Raw genomic sequence first — 20,304 nt, 5'->3', positions numbered from 1 at the left:
GGGTGGAAAAACAACTCGAAAGACGGTTGCTGGCAGGAAAATTGGAAGAGTAATTGAGATAACCAGATGTAGCAGAAGATTTGCAAAAAGGATGTAAATTGTGTAATTAGGGAACACTTCCAAATGAATCAACTATGTTTAATGTTACATATTACACATCCTAACTCTCGAGTAAAAATGAAATTGAATTCAATGAGTTAACTTGGATATATGAGTGATAATGTATTCTGGAAAAAATTGAACAATCATTACAGGCCCAAATGAAGTTCTGAAATAGTTTAATGATAAGACAAATATGGCATTAAGACCCCAGTGAAAAGTAAGATTCATGTTAAAAAGTATATTCTACTCACAAAGCAAAAAGAGTGAAGCATAATTGGTGCTTTTTACTCATTTATATCTTCAGCAAGAAAGCACCAGGATAAAGAGGATAGGCATATTCCACATACTCCTGACTGTTGTTAGATATGCTGTGGCTATGAGGCATCAGGAAAAGGGGCATTTATCAACTTGCACCCTAATTCTGATATGACATTGAAATGGTTATATTCTTAGGTTTCTGCAGACCTGTCACAATGAGAATGAAAATCCTCATTGGTGAACTTGGCAGGAGATAAAGATAAAACCCCAAATTCTGGGCCTGTACTCCCCCTTGACCCGCCCCTTCTTCCCTCCTGCCCCTCCCCCAACCTCTTTATTCAGAGGGCTGCCGCAGCAAGGTTCTATTCATTTGGCTTTCAGTAATAGTTGAAAGCAGAAATGTCTACAGAAGCTAGAAAGTAGTTGCATGTGAAATTGTGCTCAATGTTCAGCACCATGCAGGACTCCTCAAATAACGAAGCAGGTGACGTACAAATGCAATATGACCGTGACCATATCAAGGCCTGAATTGAAAAGTGCTAAGTAACATTTGTGCGACACAAGTACTAAGCAGTAATGATATCTAACAATAAAAAAAGTCCAACTAATGATAATGATATCCAACAATAAAAAAATCCAACTAATGCTCCCTAACATTTAATGGCATTAATCATTGAATTCCCTATTATCAATATCCCATGGTTTGTCATTGACCAAATCTGAACCAGATTGTCAAAGTGCACAATGTAACCAAAAGACCAAGTAAGAGGCTAAGAATCCTGCAGTGAGTAACTTGCCTTTTCGCTCCCCAAATCATGTCCGCCATCTACAGGATCCATGAGGAGTGCTACTAAAGCTGCACTCCTTCAGACAAGTGAAGACGCTTGTCTAAATGAGTGCAGCTTTTAATAACACTCAAGCTCAACACCATATACGAGACTATTCAATTGGAACCTCAATCACAGCCATTCACTCACTCCACCACTGATGCAGAATAACAGCAGTTTGTTCCAACCACGAGACGCAATGCATTAACTGAACGAGACTACTTCAACAGCAACTTGCAAACCTGCAATCACTATTAGCAGGAAGGACAAGGGAGCAAAAGCATGGGAATACCATCTCCAATTGACCATCAAATCAAACCTTGTCATGATGTAGAAATACAGTGCACTCCATAATGTTTGGGGCAAAGTCGCATTTTTTTCCCTTTATTTGCCCCTGTGCTCCACAGTTTTAAATTTGTAATCAAAACAATTCACATGTGATTCCAGATTATATTAAACGTTTTTTTTCTATACATTTTAGTTTGATCGTGTAGAAATTACAGCACTTTTTATACATAATTCCCCCATTTCAGGGCACCATGTCTACTGTCTGTGATTACTCAAGATAAGCTTAATTGCTTCATTGGTGAAGGTATAAGAGAGCTAGGCTTGTTTCTAAGCTTTTGATCACCTTTGGAGTCTGTAGTTTTTTAATGTGAGGACCAGAGTTGTGCCAATGAAAGTTAGAAATCATTATGAGGCTGTAAAGCAAGAATAAAACAGTAAGAGAAAGCGCCCAAACCTTAGGATTACCAAAATCAACTGTTTGGAGCATCATGCAGAAGAAAGAGCATACTGGTGAGCTCAGTAATCCCAAAGGATCTGGTAGGCCAAGGAAGATTGCTGATGACAGAAGAATTCTCATCGTAATGGAAATAAAATCCCAAAATACCTGTCAGACTAATCAGAAACACACTGCAGGAGGCAGGTGTGGATGTGGCAATGACTACTGTTCACAGAAGACTTCGTGTACAGAAATACGGAGACTACGTTGCCACAGAAACAGATGGCCAGATTACAGTTTGCCAAGAAGTATTTAAAAAAAGCCTGCAGAATTCTAGAAAAAAAGTCTTGTGGATAGATGAGACCAAGATTAACCTGTATCAAAGTGATGTGGAGGCATAAAGGAACTGCCTCATCTGTGAAACATGGTGATGTTGGTATTATGGTCTGGGCATGTATGGCTGCCATAGGTACTGGCGCATCATTGATGATGAAATTGCTGATGGCAGTAACAACAAATTCTGAGGTGTATAGAAACATCTGCTCGAGTTCGAGCAAGTGCCTCTAAACTCGCTGGAAGGCACTTCATCCTACAGCAAGTCAATGATCCAAAACATGCTGCTAAAACAACAAAGGAGTTTTTCAAAGCTAAAAACTGAAAAATTCTTGAATGGCCAAGTCAGTCACCCGATCTCAATTCAATTGGGCATGTCTTCCATCTGCTGAAGAGAAAACTTAAGGGGACCATTCCCCAAAACAAGCAGGAGCTGAAGATGATTGCAGTCGAGATTTAGGAGAGCATCACCAGAGAAGATACTCAGCACCTGGTGATGTCTATGAATCACAGACTTCAAGCAGTCATCGCATGCAAGGTATATGCAACAAAGTGCCAAACTTTACTAATTTAATAGACATACTATTGCTTTGTTCCAAATTTTGTGCTGCCCTGACACGAGGCAACTGTGTATAAAAAGTGCTGTCAACTAAAATGTTTACAAATAACCTTGAATAAAATCTGGAGTGTGCACTGTAATCACATGTGAATTGCTTAATTAAAAATTTAAAACTGGAGAATAGGGGAAAATAAAGGAAAAAAATGTCAGTCTTAAACATTATGGAGGGTACTGTTTATACTGCTGTTCCTTCAGCATCACTGGAACAATATCCTGGAACTAACTCCCTAACACAATTAAGGGTACACCCATTCCTCAAAGACTGCAATGGTTCAAGAAAGCAGCCCACCAACATTTTCTCAAGTGCAATTCAAGTTGGAAAATTGTACTGGCTTAGTCTCTCTCCAAAATCCTCATTCCTTGAATGATTTTTTTTTTGAAGAATTGTTGAAATGCAAGTTGTTTTCTATATTTGTTATGATCTGTGAAAGAATTGCTTTTAATTTCAAGATTCCTTTGACTTTTGCACAAACGGTCTTTATTGCTTAAATCAGGCAGACTGGTGTAGGTGGTTGATGTTAAAACATCATAGAAAAGAGGAATTGGCTGTGTCACTTTGAACTGTAGCATTGACTCAGCGGTTGCAAAGACATTGTTGGTGTGGGAATGGGGTGTAGAAATAAGGACAAAGATGAACTACATAGAGTGAGAAAAGGATTAGGGTTTAAAAAAAACAAGTTAAACAGGAAAGTCTGCAGATACTGTAATTGTGGGGCAACACATGAAAGTGCTGGAGAAACTCAGCAAGTCATGCAACATCTATAAAAAGTAAAGGGTAACCACAGTTTCATGCCTGAGCCCTTTGGCAAAATATAAGCAAAAGGTAACCAGGTGCCTGAATAAAATGGTCTTGGGGGAAGGAGAGGAAAGGAGGGAGAAAGGGGCAGGGAGAGTGAGTACAAGCCAACAGGGAAGAGGGTATGGGTGGGAGGGCAGGAAAAAAATACTGAGAAGTGATAAGGGAAGGGAGCAGCTTTCTGAATGGAGAGGGGAGGGGATGGAGTAATAAGGGAAGAGAGTTAGATGAGGAACGGAAGGCAAACTGAAGAAGTCGATGATAATGCCATCTGGTTGGAGGGTGCCAAGATGGAATATAAGGATATTCCTCCAATTTGTGGGATGGCTTGAATTGGCAGTTTACGAAGCCATGGATAGACATGTTGGTGTGGGAATGGGGTGTAGAAATAAAATGGTTGGCCGCAGGGAGATCTCCATTATTGCAGTGGCAGAGCAAAGGTGCTCAACGAAGTGGTCTCCCAGTTTGTGTTCAGTATCTCCGATGTCGAGGAGACCACAATGGGAGCATCACATGCAGTCGATGACCCCTGGAGATTCAGAAGTGGTGCAGGTCAAACACGAATGTCTGCAGATACTGTAGCTGAAGGAAAAACATAAATGCTGGAGAAACAAGTGAAGTGTTGCTGAAGTATTTTGGGCCCCAAATGGTGGTGAGGAGGGAGGTATAAGTGCAAGTACAGAAGTAGGTACTGAGGGGACGATTAGTAGGAAGGGATAAGTGGACAAGAGAGTCCTGGAGGGAGTGGTCCCTTCAGAGGAGGGGAGGAGAGCGGAAGATATGTCTGGTGGTTGGATCGTGTTGTCGGTGGCAAAAATAGCCATAGGATGTGGAGGCTGGTGAGGTGGGACAGGGCAAAAGCCCATTTATAAAAGTTAGGAATTTGGAATTGCATAACAAAATATTTCCAAAAAGTTATACAAGCATAAACCTTGTAATTAACTCCCATGATATATGCAATCCACTGAAGAGGTACTGGGCTTCTCCTCCAGGATGAACATGATTCTGGTTGGATTTTAAAATGAACTAATGTTTTCATTGTTGCCATGCAAAATATTAAAAATAGTATATTCCAAACACTTTTTGGAGTAAGAGAAACAAATGAACTGGATTTTTTTTCAGATGTATTTCAATGAGATTTAAATTATGTGCAGGAATGCTTATAAAATCCATTCATTCTGGTCTTCCTCCTAGTATTTCTGCAAATTTTCTCTCGAACTTGAATTTTAAATTTAATTAATTGTTAAGTTTGAAAAGATTAAATGCCTGAGGATGTGATAACTTAAAGGGTCACGTTACTGGACTTGCAGCAGAGGGCCCAGACTAATGACCTGCAGATGAGTTTGACTCCCTCTCTTGCCTTTTAAATTTAGTCGTTTCATTAAAGCTAATTTTTTTTATTGTCAATATATTTCTGGTCATTAAACAATTTTATCTTAATAATTTGCTAACAATCTTTAAGGAAACCTGCCTCCTTTGCGACTCCAAATGGCTGATAGCACTAGATAGAGCAAAAAAGCTGTGGACTCTGAAAGCATATCAACAGTTTACCTTGTATCTCAGATCTAGCTATGAGTGTTAGCATTTTCGATATTTACAAGGTGGAATATTATCCAGGTATGTCCTTGAAATGCACAAATTCAATTACGAGTAATTACCATATACTCTAGGCCCTTTCATGCCAAGCCTCTGTCTGGAGGCTGCTATAAGCGCGGAGGGAAAAATATATACATCTTTCACGGAGAAGCCCTAAAAAGCTGCTCTTGCATCGCATACATAGAAACATGTTGAGCGCCCTCTAGAGTCTATGGAGGTGGGGCAACTGGTGCCATAGCGCCACCCATCATAAATGCGCAGCATCCCAGAATAGCTCCAGCTGTGTGAGGAATTATGGGTAGGGAAAACAGCCATTGCTCTGCCACATTTTGAGCTGCTGGCGAGCTGCCCAAAGGCCGAAGCAGCCCGGTGAGCTGCCAGAGTGGCCGGCGGGACTGTCACTGGCCGCCCTCACTGGCCGCCCACATGTTGGCCCCTGCTGACTGCCCCTGACCTGAGGGGGTCATGGAGGGAGAGGGTTGAGTGGTTGGGAGAGGTGAGTGGGTGGCTGAAGGTGTCATCGTGACGTCATCAGCCTGCTCTTATCCAGCCGTTTGCAGCGGCATTACATTCACTTGAGGTGGCAGAACACAGTGCTCCACCGATGATCCTGCCACGAGAGGAATGGCATTCGGTGCCTGGGAGCCAGCCAAGGCACATTCATAAAGGTAAGCCTCCCGACGTCAGGGCAGAGAATCTTCACCTTTATGGTCAGGTTTTTTCATTGCATGAAAGGGCCTATAGTCTCATCTCAATCATTCGTGTGGCATTTATTTGTGAATAACTTGCTCACTGAAATTCATTTTGTGTTTCGTGAGGTTCTTCAAACTCCAGATGTCATTATAGTCTTTGGCAAAAAAAACCCCAACTCCACAGGCAAGGCGTCCCCCATGTTACACGGGATTGCATTCCTGATAAACAGTCTACATCATGAGTTTTCCACAATGTAAAGTTACATCATCTGAGCGCACATCACAATGGCCTTAATGCAGGGATTGCATTTGCTCGAGGCAACAATACACTATTTGATCAACTGGCATCAAAAGGCCATAACAAAATATTAAAAATAATTGGAACTGGGGAAAGCACACCACTAACAGATTATACCTTGAAGATGGATATGTTTGTTGTAGACAATTCATCTCAGTCCCAGAACCAAGAATCTTCAACTACTCCATCATTGACCTTCCCTCCATCATAAAAAGTCGAGATGTTTACTTTCGTTCAGTATCATTCAAAATTCTTCAGATAATGCAACTTAATTTGCCCATGTGCTACTGGTCACAGACACCCCTGTTTAATTTGAAGATATCATAGCAGTGAAGTAATTAATTTGGGAACAGAAGACAAGATGAAGACTAGATAATAAATGTAGCACCCTAAGAAATGGAGCGGAAGAGAAATCGAGGAGTCTTGTGTCTGCACACCCCTGAGGTAACAGAGCAGGTGATTAAAAGGACATATGATTAGTGGCTTTATTGACGTGAACATAAAATATAAGAGTAGGCGGTTCATGCTATAACTGTACACTAGTTAGGCAAATGCTGATGTCCACAGTTATGTTTTCATCCTGTACACTAGACTGAATGTAGAGGAGGATTGGAGGGCATTGCCAGATCTGGAGTTATGAGGAGAGATTGTTAGCTTGTGTTTTTTTTTTCCCAGACTGAAAGAGACTGAAGGGAGAATTAACAAAATAATACAGAAAATGAGAGGCCAAAAGATAGTGAGACTGATAAAATGGGAACAGCCCTGTCCCCTTTTGATGATAGAATATTCACCAGGCAGATAAAGGAAAAAAATGCCCAAATATTTATCATGGTCTTGAACCCCTGAAAGTCGAAACTCTTCCTTCTCGTATATAAAAGATATATGAGATTATTGGAATGTAGCGGGTTGGGGAATGAGAGAATCTGGAGGGCTTAATTTTTCCTAATGGCTTGACAGTTAAGGAAATGAGCTTGTTGTTTTTAACCTTGCCATTTAGCCAGTAGGTGGCACTGCAGAGCCTCCACATTTTCCAAATGTTTCTTCACACTCAGTAAGGTTTTAAAAACATTAATGTAAAAGATCATAATATATTTGAAAGAAAGCTTATGTATAAAAATAAATATATATGAATTAGTGTGCATTTTGTAAATCATGAGTTTTAAACTGTTCTAAATTAAGACATTAATTCTATGAATGAAAATATGAATATACCTAAAATGTTAACATTTATTTGCAATAATTTTTGTATAAATGATAAAAGAAGTTGATCAATGTGTTCATTAATAGCTGGTATATTTTAAACATTAGAATCATTTGATGTCATTATTATCTAATGATGTTGCATAAAATTTATACAAATTTATTTCAGATAAAATAATCTTGACGCATTTGAATTCAATTAGTGCAGCATTATCAATTTATTGGGTATGACTAACTTGTACTTCATTTTCCATTTGGAATTTCAGTAAGTATTTTCGGAAAATAAATAATTTGAAATTGATTTAAACTTCATGTTTTTGGTAAAGTGCAAGCCAGTCTTCTAAAAAACAGTACAGAGTGTAGTAGGTATAAGGGTAAGAACCTTTCAAGAATGAAATATTTTGTGTGTACAGCCCAAATTCTACATTAAATGTGTAGAGTATTAGTTTTAAAAATAACATATAAGAGTAGAAATTTTAAAAAAATAAGTCGAGGTATCAGAAATTAACTGCATAGCTGCCAAGACACATTGTATTGGCATGAGAATTGTAAATGTTTGACTGTCACATGGTTATGTTGCCAAATCATCTACAAATTAGAATTCCTACTGACTTTCTGCAGCCTTTTAATACATCTAAACATTTTAGTCAGCTGTTACTTTTTTGGTTGAGGTAGGCTTCATGGTGTATTTCTCCTGCAACCTGATTAGATGGTTTAAATGTACTTTATTTTATATTTAGCTCTAGTTTTCTTGCCAAACTGAAAGGTGCAGAGTTCAGTCCAAGCACAACTTGAATAAAGAGATCTCTGTTAAGAACATACAGCATATTGTGGTATCCCATTTTCAAAATGAAAACGATTGAAGGCTTTGACTGATTAGGTGAGAGGAAAGCTATGATGCTGGATTGCCTGGTGCTGGTATGACTGAAACAGCAGGTAATCACAGAAAAATCAGCAATCATGTTTTTGAAATGATCCATTGCCAGATGAATGAGTCAGAATTTATGACAAGCGAATCATTTCAGAAGGTTTTCCGATACTGAGTTTCCATCGTCCCTATGCAGAACACACACGTTTTTCATCACTTAACATCTGCAAGGATATTTTGTAAAATTAAGGTGTCTGATACCATTTATGTAAACTAAACACAAGAAGTGTTTGTAAAAGGATTGCTGGAAAAAAAAAGCAAAACTTAGGAAATATTTAAAAACTGATTATATTTGAATTAGCCAACTGTGTGGGACTCAGCTCATGAAAACGATTCTTGGGTGAGCTGAATAAAATTCTGTCAAAGTAGAGTGTTCATTGTTCATATGTTTGGCTGGAAAGGGTGGTTAGGAGAGATGGCTTGAGTTTGGGGAAAGGGAGGTGGAAAGTAGCAGTAAAAGCACATGAACTTGCACTGATGGCTTCAAAAATTCCAACTGGTTCTTAAAGCACCATGCAGCTCACAGGCAAAGTGCAAGTCAGCAATAAGGAGAGTGGCTTGAGGCATGTCTAGTGTGCAGCAGTTCCAAATTGAATAATGTTTTTGGCATGACACATCATGCACCTCAAATGAAATATTCTAATCAAAGTTTATGAAATGTGTGTAAATTGTGGGCAAATTGTTGAAAAGTGGTTCACTTGCTTAATAAAAAGCAGGTTGTTTATGGGCTTCATGCTTTGCTTTGCAAAAATGCTCTTGTATCTTCCATAGGGTCTTGTTCGTTGGAATTTGTTGCATATGTAATTACTTTGTTGTCAGCTTTTTTCCTCCTCTGTGCTTGTGTTTTATGCCCCTTTCTCAGCCTTTTAAACAGTTGGAAACCTTGGCAGCATTTTTTTTAAACTATTCTCTCTTTTCCTTTCTAACTCCATTCATTGACCTTTCAACACTAAACTAAATGTGGATAGGAACTTGAACACCATTTGTGAATAAAGTTGATCTGCAGAATAGCCAGACTAAGCACTATAGCTGTTCCTTTGAAGAGTTGCCCAGGTGTAGATTGCCCTTTTACAAAAAGATAATTGTAATAACTCCGCAACCCAAACATGGCTTCTGCAATTTTTTGTTGCTCCAATGATGGCTGTTATCTTGCATTCTGATTGTATACTTGTGTTACTATGTTGAATGCTGGTCAACGTGAACTTGGAGCGTTCTGGTCATCCCATTACAGGAAGGATCCTGGAGGCTTTGGAAAGGGTACAGAAGTGATTTACTAGGATGATGCCTTGATTTGAGGGTTTGAGCATTCAAGAGAGGTTGGTTAACATTGGGCTGTTTTCTCTGGATCGTTGAAAGCAGAGGATGGCCTGAGGAGAAGCTTATAAATTTGTGAGAGTATAGAAAGGTTAGACCATCAGAATCTTTTTCCCATGCATTTTAGATGAGATGGGGAAGTTTAAAGGAGATTTGTGGGGCATATCTTTTACACAGAGTGGAAGATGTCTGGAACAGGCTGCCTGGGTTAGAGGTAGAAACAGACGTCTAGTATTTAAGAGGCTTCAAGATCGGCACACGAATGTGCAAAGAATGTTAGGGTTTACATGATATGAAGGCAGAAGAGATCTAGTTTATAAGGGGCTGTTCCTGTGCTGTGCATATTGTAGATTATGATGTAGATAATCTGCTTGTTAAAAATGTTGTATCATTTCATGTCAGGTCAAAGTCGCTCGGTTTGGAGCACAGTGAAAATGTTTTGTGATTCTCCAGTTTCTACGCTGTGAGTTTTCTCACTTATGGTGTAATAAAAAAAACAGGGCGTCAATTGAAGGATGAATATAGCCTAACACACCATGGCAAGACTCCAGAATGGCTTTCATAGCTGTAATTTTTCCTCAATGTCTCTATTTCAGAATGGGGGGGGGGGGGGGATCAATTTTTGGTGTTCCTTGATCAACACCATTGAAACAATACAAAGAAAGGGGGAGGGGCATGTGGTGCAGTGAGTAGAGCAACCTCCTTGCCACTCTGGAGACCTGGTCTCAATCCTGACATCTGGTGCTGGCTTTGTGCAGTTTGCACATTCTCCCTACAATGGCGTGAGTTCCCTCCAGAGCATCTCGTCTGCTGATTTGAAATGACAAAATGGGTTACGTGGTAAATCTGGTGACATCAGCTCTGACTCCTCAATTCTGGCTCGAGGAGGTCAAATATGAAGGTGAAGGTGCTCCTAGACATTTGGAAATGTGCCTGCTACTCCACATCATCAAATTTAGACTCAATGTCTCTCCAGAGTTCTTGCCCCTGTTCTCTCTCTACCTTTCTCTTCACTCTGGTTTCAATCATGAAAGAATAACTACCTACATTGTTACCCCTGTTAAAGTCAAATTTTAATTGTCTGAGAGGATGAGCAAATGTAGGTTCTTGGGAGTCACTACCTTGGAAGATCTTTCCTGGAACCAACACACCAATGGCATCATGAAGAAAGCCTCTACTTCCTCAGGAGTTTGCGGAGGAGCTAGTGGAGTTGTTCAAGTGAACCGGTACGGACTTGAGGGGCCGACATGGCCTGTTTCCGTGCTGTAAACGGTTATATGGTTATATGGTTAAATGGTTAAGGTTCTTGTTTCCTCCCACATCCCAAAAATGCACAGTTTGGTAAGTGACTTGACCATTGTAAATTTCCCCTGGTGCGTCACTGAGTGGTTGAATCTGGGGGGCAGTCGATAAGAGTGGGGGTAGATAAAATAGGGTTTATGCATCAAAATAGGTGCTTGATGGATGGATAGTATGGACCCATTGGGCTGAAGGGCATTCTTCTATGCTGAAATTTCTGTGACTTTTCATGTGATTATTTCAAGGTTGCTCCATCATATAGCGATGACCTCACTTCAGAAGCTCTTCATAGGACTTGGAAGGTGGTATAGTAATCAAATGCTTACTTATCGAGGTCTTTTACTTTTAGAAGATTGAAATATTTCTCATTTTTAATTGAGCTTTGCAAAAGAAATAAAAACAATTTAATTGCTTATTGTCTGGTTAGAGTGAGTCATGTTTATAATTTGACATTTTAAATAACCATGAAAGACCTCAAGAATGAAGACGCTGTTACATCCGGTAGCGCACGGATGGCAGTCTCTTCAATCTGAGGCGCCTACAAGCTCACACCAAGACACAAGAGCAACTTGTCTGTGAACTACTCTTTGCAGACAATGCCAGTTTAGTTGCCCATTCAGAGCCAGCTCTTCAGCGCTTGACATCCTGTTTTGCGGAAACTGCCAAAATGTTTGGCCTGGAAGCCTGAAGAAAACTGAGGTCCTCCATCAGCCAGCTCCCCACCATGACTACCAGCCCCCCCCCCACATCTCCATTGGGCACACAAAACTCAAAACGGTCAACCAGTTTACCTATCTCGGCTGCACCATTTCATCGCATGCAAGGATCGACAACAAGATAGACAACAGACTCGCCAAGGCAAATAGCGCCTTTGGAAGACTACACAAAAGAGTCTGGAAAAACAACCAACTGAAAAACCTCACAAAGATTAGCGTATACAGAGCCGTTGTCATACCCACACTCCTGTTCGGCTCCGAATCATGGGTCCTCTACCGGCATCACCTACGGCTCCTAGAATGCTTCCACCAGCGTTGTCTCTGCTCTATCCTCAACATTCATTGGAGCGACTTCATCTCCAACATCGAAGTACTCGAGATGGCAGAGGCTGACAGCTTCGAATCCACGCTGCTGAAGATCAAACTGCGCTGGGTAGGTCACGTCTCCAGAATGGAGGACCATCGCCTTCCCAAGATCGTGTTATATGGCAAACTCTCCACTGGCCACCGAGGCAGAGGTGCACCAAAGAAGAGGTACAAGGACTGCCTAAAGAAATCTCTTGGTACCTGCCACATTGACCACCGCCAGTGGGTTGATATCACCTCAAACCGTGCATCTTGGCGCCTCACAGTTTGGCGGGCAGCAACCTCCTTTGAAGAAGACCGCAGAGCCCACCTCACTGACAAAAGACAAAGGAGGAAAAACCCAACTCCCAATCCCAACCAACCAATTTTCCCCTGCAACCGTGTCTGCCTGTCCCGCATCGGACTTGTCAGCCACAAACGAGCCTGCAGCTGATGTGGACTTTACCCCTCCATAAATCTTCGTCCGCGAAGCCAAGCCAAAAAAGACTTGCCTCAGTTTCCTTTGCCCACACATTTATTGTTTTTTTTTGTTTAAGCCAAGAGTAAATTAAATGATTGCAGTTTGATGCCAATGTACTTATAATATCTGCAACCTTTTCAATATGATTTTCACAGGGAAATTATATTGCCCATCAGCATAACTCATTGACTATTTTTTTTCATCGTTAAAAACCAAAGTAAAATTAACGTTTACCAATTAATTTGGAAACAGTAAATGCTTAACTGTTACACGATAAGCAGAAAGTGACTTCAGTCATCAGTGGAGCTTTTTCTGGTTGGCATGTTATATATATATATATATATATATATATATAATGTGTCATGTGCTTCAGCTGCAAGGGTTAGTGCAATTTACATAAATTGGAGGTATTGCGATGGAAAGAGAGTTTGCAGAAATTGTATGCCACACAGAGATATGGATTGGATGAGTCGGAGAGAAAAGATCAAACAAATGGAATATAATCTGAGAAAATAAGGATTTGTCCATTTTGCGAGGGAAGTATAAAAAGAAAGATATTGAAACGGCAAAAGAGTCTGAGACTCAGACAGCTCTGGGTGTCCTAGTAAGTGACTCTTAAAGAGCCTATCCAGGCACTGGAAATTATGAGGAAAGCTAACAATGTTATTGTTCATTGCTCAGGGAACAGTGTTCAAAGTAGGGAAGTTGTACTTCAGGTGTGTTGGAGTTTGTGCATCCATATCTAGAGTCTGCTAATTTATGCAAGGATGTTCATGCATTGGAAAAGTTGAGTGTTTAATTTTAATGATACAGTATGGAAGAAGGCCCTTCTTGCCTGTGAAACCCTTGCTGCCCAATTAGCGTACTGAAACTGTATATTTTAGAGAGTGGAAGGAAACCAGACCGTCCAGAGAAAACCCACACAGATCATGGGAAGGATGTACAAAATCCTTGCAGGTGGCGTCAGATTTGAACCTGGGTCACTGGTGCTGTAATAGTGTTGTGCTAACCATGCTGTACCAGTCTAATGCCTGGAGTGATCAGGTTATCTTAATGGGAGAAGTTGAAACAACTGGGCTTGCATCTGCTCGTATTGAGAGTGGACTTGATTGGAACACCAAAAAGTTGAGGTGACTTAACAGAGTGGATGTGGAATGAATGTTTACACTTTCAGGTAAATCTAGAGCAAGAACGGACTATTTAAAAGTAAGAAATCATTCATTTTAGACGAATGAAGCACAATTCTTTTTCCCAGTGCATTGCAGATCTTTGGAATTTCCTTTCTCAAAGAAGGCTGAAGCAGGATATTGGAATGAGCTTAGAGGTAAAAGGTTACTGTGGGTAGAGAGAAATAGAAATTATAACTAAGTCAGCCTTGATCTTATCAACTGGTGAAGATGGAATAGCTGGCTAAGTTGTATACCTGCCCCAAATTCAAATTTCAAAGCAACAAACTGTGGCCAATATATTGATAGCTCTTGGTTATATTGGGCTCTGCACCTTTCAATATATTGATAGCTCTTGGTTATATTGGGCTCTGCACCTTTCAATATACTGATAGCTCTTGGTTGCATTGGGCTCTGCACCTTTCAATATATTGATAGCTCTTGGTTGCTTTGGGCTCTGCACCTTTCAATATACTGATAGCTCTTGGTTGCATTGGGCTCTGCACTTTTCAATATATTGATAGCTCTTGGTTATATTGGGCTCTGCACCTTTCAATATACTGATAGCTCTTGGTTGCATTGGGCTCTGCACCTTTCAATATATTGATAGCTCTTGGTTATATTGGGCTCTGCACCTTTCAATATACTGATAGCTCTTGGTTGCATTGGGCTCTGCACCTTTCAATATATTGATAGCTCTTGGTTGCTTTCGGCTCTGCACCTTTCAATATATTGATAGCTCTTGGTTATATTGGGCTCTGCACCTTTCAATATACTGATAGCTCTTGGTTGCTTTGGGCTCTGCATCTTTCAATATATTGATAGCTCTTGGTTGCTTTGGGCTCTGCACCTTTCAATATATTGATAGCTCTTGGTTGCTTTGGGCTATGCACCATTCAAATCAAAATATTTTTGATCACCAAATTATGATGAGAGCCTTTAGTGCCGTAAAAATGAAAACAAGACCTCAGTGAACTCAGCAAACAATGGGCCATCTCATGAACCAATAAGGATCAGGATATTAGATAATAGAAGAATGCAGCTGGATATTAATTAAAGACTATTATTTATGTGAAATATATGGAAAGGGAATTAAGCCTTTAATCTTATTAATTTGTCTAGAACCTTTTCTCCACTGATAGTGATTGTTTCAAGATCCTCCTTACCATTCTCCACATTCTTCCATTATTTATTGGATTACCATTTGTGTCTCCTGTTATGAAGGCAGATAGAAAAGCTTTGTTACCTAATTCATTCTCCAAGGAGGGAGAACATCGCATATTTGCCGATGACAGCACAGTTGTCAGCAGAATCACCAACGGCAATAAGGAAGTGTACAGAAGGGAGATAGAGCAGTAACTACAACAACCTTGCACTCAGCATCAGCAAAACTAAGGAGATGATTGTGGACTTCAGGAGGAAATCAGGGGAACACAACTCACTCCTCATCGAGGGCTCAATAGTGGGGAGGGTCAAGAACTTCAAATTCTTCAGTGTCAACATCTCTGAGAATCTATCCTAGAGTCCTCATGTTGATGCAATCTCAAAGAATGGTTGCCAGCGACTGTACTTTGTGAGGTGTCTGAGGAGATTCGGTATCTCACTGAAGATTTTTGTAAACTTCTGCAGGTGGACCATGTAGATCATTCTGGCTGGTGGCATCATTGTCAGGACAAGAATAAACTCCAGAGGGTTGTTAACTCAGCCTGCTACATCACAGGCACCAGACTTCACTCTATCGAGGACATCTACGTGAGGTGGTGTCTTTAAAAAGAAAAGCAGCCTCTATCTTCAAAGACCCCCACCACCCAGGCCATGTCCCCTTCACTCTGCTACCAACAGGGAAAAGGCACAGGAGCCTAAAGACGAGCACTCAGCGGCATAAGGACAGCTTCTTCCCCGCTGCCATCAGATTCCTGAATAATTAATCAACCAAAGACGCTGCCTTACTTTTTGTCCCCTATTATTTTTATTTTTGTAGTAATGTTATAAGATGGTTATAATATGTTTGTTTGCACTATATAATGATGCTGCCAGAAACATTGAATTTCATGACTTGATTATGACAATAGATTCTGATTCTGATTTTTAACATGTATATTTTTTTTTCAATGTGATATCATTAATTTTCTGACTTATTCACAAACTTTCCAATTGAAATCTAGCATCTTTATTCATTCTGTCCTATATGTGACTCCAGTTGCACAATGTCATTTAGAGGTCGCAGTAAATACCGTCATTCCTCGTCATCTCCAAAAACAACACAATATTCTAAATGGAGCTTTCCAGCAAATATCCATGTCTACATCAAAACCACCACTGTGCGCTTCTGTGACATAAATGGTCATTCCATGACATTATACAACTATTTATTTATTCGTGAGGTTCCTTGTGCCAATCCACAACAAGCTACTTCTGATCCATGAGTTTTGAGACTACCAACTCGATTACAACTTTAAGATCCTTGTTGACATTTCAATCCCTCCACCTAAATTTTATTAATTTTTTTCATCCCTCTTCTTGGGTGATCCAAAGGATTGAGGATGAGCCTATCATCAGATCAGCTTTAATCTCATTGAATGGTGGCGCAGGTTTAATGGGCCAGATGGTGTACTCCTGCTCCAATTCTTATGACTTGCTTCCATTCTGATTTTGAGGTGGTACAAACTCTTTCTTCTAGTACTATTCATATCATGTGTTTCAGTTGACACTCTTTCTCAACTGTTCTTGGCGCTGCTCCTCTACTTTTTTTCCTACTCTTTTGTATCAGAAGTTCAGCTTGCAGACTATAAAAGTCAAGAACAACTTTTCCACACCAGTTCATTCTTCTAACTTCTAAAAGCAAATACTGTACTTTTTAAAACATGCCAGCAGATTCTTTCTGCCTTTATGTAAATTTCTTACTTGGTAACAGTCCTTAAAAGCAAAGGATTATACAAGAAAAACTGTTTATAGGAAATAGTGAAGGCATATGGGCTGCTGTTATAATTCAGGATTATGAGACTTGTATGTCCTACATATTTCAGTACTGCTAGATGGCATTCCACATTAAAATATTCTTACTTGTTACCATGACATTATTTATTGTCATATGTTTAGAAGCCAAATGACATATTTCTTCTTGTTTATTTTTTTTTATTTACCAAAGAAGTGTCATACCTGTTTTGGATCTGTGGATCATTTTCCTACTGAGACTTGTTTGTATTGTTTCAGACCAACTTTAGGATACAACATTTTACTCAGTTTGTTAAATCAATCATTCAAAATGGGACAAGATTGTCATAACGTGCCTAGGAATTCGAACAAAATTATGAAATTATTTTGAAATCCCACGAGTTAACTTGGTTTCATTGCCTCCAAAATTAAAAACCTGCAACTAGCTTAAATTTAAAATGATTTACCCTCATTTGCAAATATCAACAAGAGGAAAAGTTAAAATCAATTACTTCCTGCCCTGCAGTAAAACGAAAGACTGCAGATTACTTATTGGCAATATGCAATCAGCACTGTTTTATTTTATAAAACACACAAAATAAACTAGGCTTATTCAGTTTTTTCATTGTTTTATAAATTGGATAGAACTTCATAGTTTCAGAAATATTTCAGTGATAACCAAAGATAGTATTTTTATGTTGGGATCAGGAAATTGTTTAAACAACATTTTACCTTTCAGAATCCTTAAAGGACCACAAGCTTTGAAGATGAATTACAGAACGTTGTTCCTAATTTCTATTACTGTATATAGCTCTATTCAGTACTTTGTTATCATGCAAAACATTTTAAAGTGCATAAGGCAAAATGAAATTCACATTTTTTAAAAGTTTTGATCTCAATATTCGGTTGTTCTATTTGATTGTTGGCCACAAATCATCGAAGTACTAACAAGATTTAAAAAAATAGAAATTAAATAATTTCAAAACCGAAATAGTGAACGAAGGTATGGCCAATTGCAGCAGCTATGTGAACATTCAGAAATGAGCCTGCTGCCTCGAGTGTTAAATGGAATAACTACAATAAATGTAGACAATTATGCCCTCTTATTCAGTGGGTTTGCAGAGCAACAGAATAGGGTACTGTTGCTTAGCAGTGGAAGGACCACCAAGTGGCAAATAGTGTATTTTTCACTTTTGTTTTTAATATTTGTGTTCCCGGGGTATCTCAGAAGCTTCGATGTCATTTTTAGCGTATAGATTTTTTCTCATATCCTCATGGATTATAATTATGAAAATAAAGTTAACTTCCCACTCAGATGGAAAATATAAGACTTGATGAGTATTGAGGCTGTCTTATTACCAGATTTTAAAAGATGCAGAAGGCAATAAAAAGTTAAAAGACATGCTCTCCAGCATGTCACAGGGTACCTGAATGGTTGGTCCAATCACATTGCATGGACAGCATTAGATCGGTATTCTGTGCATGAATTATGGAGTATTACCTCGTCCCTAAAGGAGGTAAAAGGTCGCTCTCCGTGACTTGATTTTGATAATGACTCCAGGATCGAGGTAGAGGACAAATTGAATGTGACTCTATAATTCTTTACAATCAATCCACAAATTGGGCAAATGATCAATTTTTTTGGTAGAGCAGGTGAGTTGGGAATCTTTCTGCTAAAAATTAGGTTTTTAACAGGTCATCACCAGCCTTTGATCATGTTACAGAAGAGGAATCTCAGACAAGGTCAGCAGTGCAGCCATACAAAGTGTGCAGGCTCTTCCATTGCTTTCAAGAGATGATCAGAGAGATTAGAGGATCTAGATGGTCTGTCAACCCTTGATCCCCTTTTATCACACCAAGCTATGCACAATTACTAAGAGATCAGCATGAGAGGGTAAGGAATCATGTTTTCACTTGTTTCCTAGTACCATGGCATGCAGCAACAAGTACGGCAGGAGTTTGTGCCAGGTTCTTCACCTAGCTTTTGGAAGGGCCGGGATTTGTGTTTTCTCTCTCTTTGCCCCTACTTTATAAAATCAAATCATTTTGTTGCATTTTAATTTTTGGGAGTGCCTTCTGAATGCTATGGGAACCAGTATACCCAGAACCTGAGCAGATTCAGAGGTTTTTCTTTTTCATTAAAAGGAGAGTGGGCCATCAGTTTCCAAAATAAATGAGTCAGCTGCCTTTTAGATGTACAAGTTTACAAATGCCCTGCCAGAGTATGATGTTTGATTCATAGTTCCTTGGGACTATGTGGTTCCTGACTTTTTTTGTGTACTCGCTTGTAAACCTTGTCCACTTTCAAAGAATATAACTGGTAAATTGACAGTCACTGAATTTGGCATTGGAAGTTTTTGCATGGGGAAGAGATGTACAGAAAACATCATTTGCAGACTTTAGTTTGGAGCCAAATTATGGACAACAAAATAACACAATTAAAATAGGATGGTGATGGAAAATTGGTACTGTTTCAAAAGTCAAAGTTCAAATTGATTTGTAGATCAGTGAATGGGATATATCTCAACTTTACGTGTGGTGGGATGAAAGATCAATGCTATGTCAACCAAGTACATAAAACTAAAAGTACAGCAAGACCCCAAATATCCGGCACCTATGGGGATTGGTGGATGCTGGATAAATGAATATGCCGTTTGCTTGAGAATTGTGTGTTGTGTGGATTGTGTGCTGACTGCTAGGGCATGCCAATTTTAAACTTTCATATTTTTTACCTATTTATTTTCTAACATTTTTTGCCAGTTGCTTGAATTCTGGATAAACAGAAATTTTACTATAATTGTTCCCTGAATTTTAAAAAAGAGACATGTTTGGGTTGCTGTTTGGTAGTTTTGTGAACAGAAGCAAAGTTCTAAATAATATCCAACAATTATGCTTTCAGAATTGTGACTAAGTGCATCAATATCTGGATATATGTAGGTAAAATATGATTCCTATCATTGCCAACTAAATAACTTCTTGGGGCCAATCTGGCCACACATCTAGCCATACTAATCTCTGCAATTTCCACTACCTATATTGTACTCAAAGCATTGTGCAGCATGTAGATGAATGTGCATGTGATGTGTTTCTGTTGCTTTTCTCCTAAATGGTGGAAACCCTGAGCGTGGGAGGAAATATTATGGAAGTCTGCAGGCACAAACACCTGCATGCATTTTGTAGATGACAGCTACTGCTGTGTCATCTTGCTGATGTGGAGGTTAATGCATGTTTGGGATGGTAGCTGATGGTTTGATTTGCCCTGGATGAAGTAGAGGGAGCATTGGTGTTGATGGACTTGCATCTGTTCAATGCCGACTCATGCATTGTTGATAATGGAAGGCCTGTGGGGTTTCAGGAGGTATGCCACTTGCTGTGGGATACCCAGTTTCTGGCCTGCTTTTGTAATCACAGTTCGGTTTCTGATCACTGGAGTGTCCAAGGTGTTGAAGGTGAAGGACTAAGTAGCAATCTCAGAAAAAAATAACATAATTACTCACCTTGTGGTCATTTACACTGCACACCTAAAGTTCCTGTGCGCATTAGTCCTGGTGCTTTTATGTGGAGCAATGTTTTCTGCATCTGTAACTGACGCCCGACGCGTGATATCTTTTCAGCGGCATCGCTGTTGTCACTACTTTGCGTCCAAGAAGGCACGCACAGCTGTTGATCCTCAGAC

The 20,304-nt window shown here is 39.6% G+C and overlaps 1 protein-coding gene across 4 annotated transcripts in view; it reads left to right on the top strand.

Annotated features, from left to right (window-relative positions):
* srbd1 (S1 RNA binding domain 1) overlaps window positions 1–20,304 on the top strand; it is a 360,487-nt gene that overhangs the window by 267,029 nt on the left and 73,154 nt on the right. The window lies entirely within an intron of this gene.

Source organism: Narcine bancroftii, chromosome 4 (genome assembly GCF_036971445.1).
Source record: "Narcine bancroftii isolate sNarBan1 chromosome 4, sNarBan1.hap1, whole genome shotgun sequence".
Taxonomy (NCBI): Eukaryota; Metazoa; Chordata; class Chondrichthyes; order Torpediniformes; family Narcinidae; genus Narcine; species Narcine bancroftii.
Note: the sequence above shows the minus strand (reverse complement) of the source record. Positions and strands in the feature narration are given on the sequence as shown.